Genomic DNA, 3,492 nt, shown 5'->3' with positions numbered 1-3,492 from the left:
AGATATATTGGAACTTCTTCCTCATCTTTAAATAGCCCCATTTACGATCTAATTACTGCCACCTATTGTTGTTCCAGAAGAAATTCAGCAGTCATGGCTAATCACTACCAGTCATGCCTGGGAATTTACACCATTACATAGTTTTCAGTCTTAGTGGCTTGAGGCCTTAGGCAAGGCATTTGAGGCTTAGGAAAGAATAGGTCTTGTTTTAGTATTATTAACAGAGTTAAAGTTGGTGAGGATTGTTGTCTCATGAATAACTTGCAAATCTACTCATCTTTTATTGAATACTCTTTTGTCCTCTTAAATGTAAGGCCTGAAACGCAAAGCAATTATCTGAAAATCCTGTTTCAAAAATTAGTGGAGTGCTCACTTCGGCAGCACTTATACTAAAATTGGAATGATACAAGAAAGATTAGCATGGCCCCTGCACAAGGATGACATGCAAATTAATGAAGTGTTCCATATTTTTACAGTTCTCCACAGAAGACATGCAGATGGCTAACAAACAAATGAAAAGATGCTCAACATCACTAATCATTACAGAAATGCAAGTCAAAGCCACAATGAGATATCATCTCACACCAATCAGAATAGGCATCATCAAAAAATCTAGAAACAATAAATGCTGGAAAGGGTGCAGAGAAAAGGGAACCCTCCAGCACTATTGGTGGGAATGTAAATTGGTACAGCCACTATGGAAAACAGTATGGAGGCTCCTTAAAAAACTAAAAATAGAACTACAATATGACCCAGCAATTCCACTACTGGGCATATACCCTGAGAAAACCATAATCCAAAAAGAAACATGTACCGCAATGTGCATTGTAGCACTATTTACAATAGCCAGGACATGGAAGCAACCTAAATGCCCATTGACAGATGAATGGACAAAGAAGATGTGGCTCATATATATAATGGAATATTACTCAGCCATAAAAAGGAATGAAATTGAGTTATTTGTAGTGAGGTGGGTGGACCTAGAGTCTGTCATACAGAGAGAAGTAAGCCAGAAAGAGAAAAACAAATACTGTATGCTAACTCATATATATGGAATCTAAAAAATGGTACTGAAAAACCCAGTGACAGGGCAAGAATAAAGATGTAGATGTAGAGAATGGACTTGAGGACATGGGGCAGGGGTTGGGGGTGAAGGCGAAGCCAGGACAAAGTGAGAGCAGCATTGACATAGATACACTACCAAATGTAAAATAGATATTAGTGGGAAGCTGCTGCATAACACAGGGAGATCAACTCGATGATGGGTGATGATTTAGAGGAATGGGATAGGGAATGTGGGAAGGAGTCACAGGAGGGAGGGGATATGGGGATATATGTATAAATACAGCTGATTTACTTTGTTGTACAGCAAAACCTGGCACAACAGTGTAAAGCAATTATATTCCAATAAAGAACTTAAAAAATAATTAATGGAATGACATTAAGATGGCTACTTCACAAAAATAGACTCTAACCAGGGTTGATGAGGAGATAGAGACATTGGAACACTTGTGCACTGCTTGTGCGAATACAAAATGACACGGCTGCTATGAAAAACAGTATAGCAGTTGCTCAAAACTTTAAAATAAAATTACCATATGATTCAGTCATTCCACTTCTAGATATTCTCCCAAAGAGTTAAAAGCAGGGCCTCCAAGAGAATTTTATACACTTACATTCATAAGAGCATTATTCACAATATCCTTTATATGAGGTATCTAGAGTAGTCAAATTCCTAAAGACAGAAAGCAGAATAGTGTTATCCAGTGGCTTCAGGGAGAGAAGAATGGGAAGTTGTAGTTTGATGGGTATATAATTTCAGTTTTGCAAGATGTCAAGTGTTCTGGAGGTGGATGGTAGTGACGGTTGCACAACAACGTGAATGCAATAATACCACTGAAATGTACATTCAAAAATGGTTAAGATGGTCAATTTTATGGTATGTATATTTTACTACCATTTAAAAAAACAATAATCTAAAGGAACTTTATTTGAATACTCTCGACCAGAATGCTCTCAGTATATATGACATCTGCAATTCCAGGGGATTTTTTCATTTGCATTGATGGAGTCCAATCTCTGGACTAGAAGGATTTGGTTATACCTATGAAAATGTAACTTGACTACACACACACACATATACACACACAAACACACACATAAACATCTGCCCCAGCCCCACCTCAGACTAAAAGTTCTATGACATTTTCCAACACATTCCCCTGGCCCCAAAAGCTGTGTTTGGTGTTCATTTTAAGGAGCTATAACCTGGAAATTAATTTTGTGCTTGGAGGAGAAAGCATAATTGATTTTCCAAGTTCTGCTTCCTTGAAGATGGTCCTGTTTATTTCTCCATATTATCATGCAACTTATACCAATTTCTAATGGGGTTATTTACATATAGGAAATGAAGGAGAGTGTTGTTTCTTGGCTAAGCTTCATAAGTGGCATTCTTACCAATATATAGAATACATTTCACCCTGGATGTTTCTTTCCAGCTTATGCCTATAAACACTTTATCTTTTTTTTTTGAGAAATGAGAAAAAAATGTGTGATTTATGGATTATATGATTGATTTATACTATAGCTCATTCCAAAAAGGATGTGAAGTAACTTACAAATAAGAGAAAAATAAATTGGTGATAGAATTAGGATTAGTATACAAAATATATGCAATAGAAACACTACTGTTGCTACAGAGAGGTTAAAAATTTAACTCTGGGCCTCCTAAGCAATAAAGCAAGGGGGAAAATTTGCATTATTAAGATTCACAGAAATGAATCTTTCTCCACCTGACAAAAGGACTCTTGAAATAAATACACTAGATATCTCAAAGTTTGATTTTATTTTATTCTCCATATTTACTTAATTCAATTCACCAAAAAATTTGTTTGGTGCTATAGAGTGGCCGAGAAACCCACAGTTTATCAACTTTAACAGATGTTACTGGAATTGATACTCAATGAATTACCTGTTTCGGGAGTCCTCAGGATCTTTGCTTATCCCTTCCTCCTTCAAACTCTTCTAATTCTCTACTTTTGTTAATATCTCCTGGAAAAGAAATAAGGACTACATGACAGAAAATAAAATTCAAGTTTGTTAATTTTTTTCTGTTTGTTTACTTGATTCCTTTAGAAAAACCTCAATTTTAGTCACTATCTTGTTCTTCCTGTTTAAAATATTTAACTTGAGGTCTAAACAACCACATGGCTTTGGGCACCTTCTCTAATCCTGATTCTGTACTATGTTAGCAACTTGGTAGATTAGCAGAGTGGAAAAGGCAATCTATTAAGGGTTAGCTAGAACTAGCACATTGTGTGAGAAGTTAAGGGCTTGCAGTGCCTCTGTCCTGGTCTCTGACACAAGGAGGTTGAATTAATCTCCTAGGTCCTTCTCAGCACTACATTGTACAAGTTCTTTAACCTTCTTGCTCAGAGAAGCCTCAAGTACGTGGAAATATCCTTTGGTGTAGAGTTGTCTTTCGGTTATCTC

General features: G+C 36.4%; 1 non-coding gene across 1 annotated transcript; it reads left to right on the top strand.

Annotated features, from left to right (window-relative positions):
* Nucleotides 1-365: 365 nt before the first annotated feature.
* Nucleotides 366-472, top strand: LOC130847145 (U6 spliceosomal RNA). Its single transcript, XR_009051937.1, has one exon. It is a non-coding gene; the product is annotated as a U6 spliceosomal RNA (small nuclear RNA).
* Nucleotides 473-3,492: the final 3,020 nt, after the last annotated feature.

Source organism: Hippopotamus amphibius, chromosome 2 (genome assembly GCF_030028045.1).
Source record: "Hippopotamus amphibius kiboko isolate mHipAmp2 chromosome 2, mHipAmp2.hap2, whole genome shotgun sequence".
Lineage (NCBI taxonomy): Eukaryota > Metazoa > Chordata > Mammalia > Artiodactyla > Hippopotamidae > Hippopotamus > Hippopotamus amphibius.
Note: the sequence above shows the minus strand (reverse complement) of the source record. Positions and strands in the feature narration are given on the sequence as shown.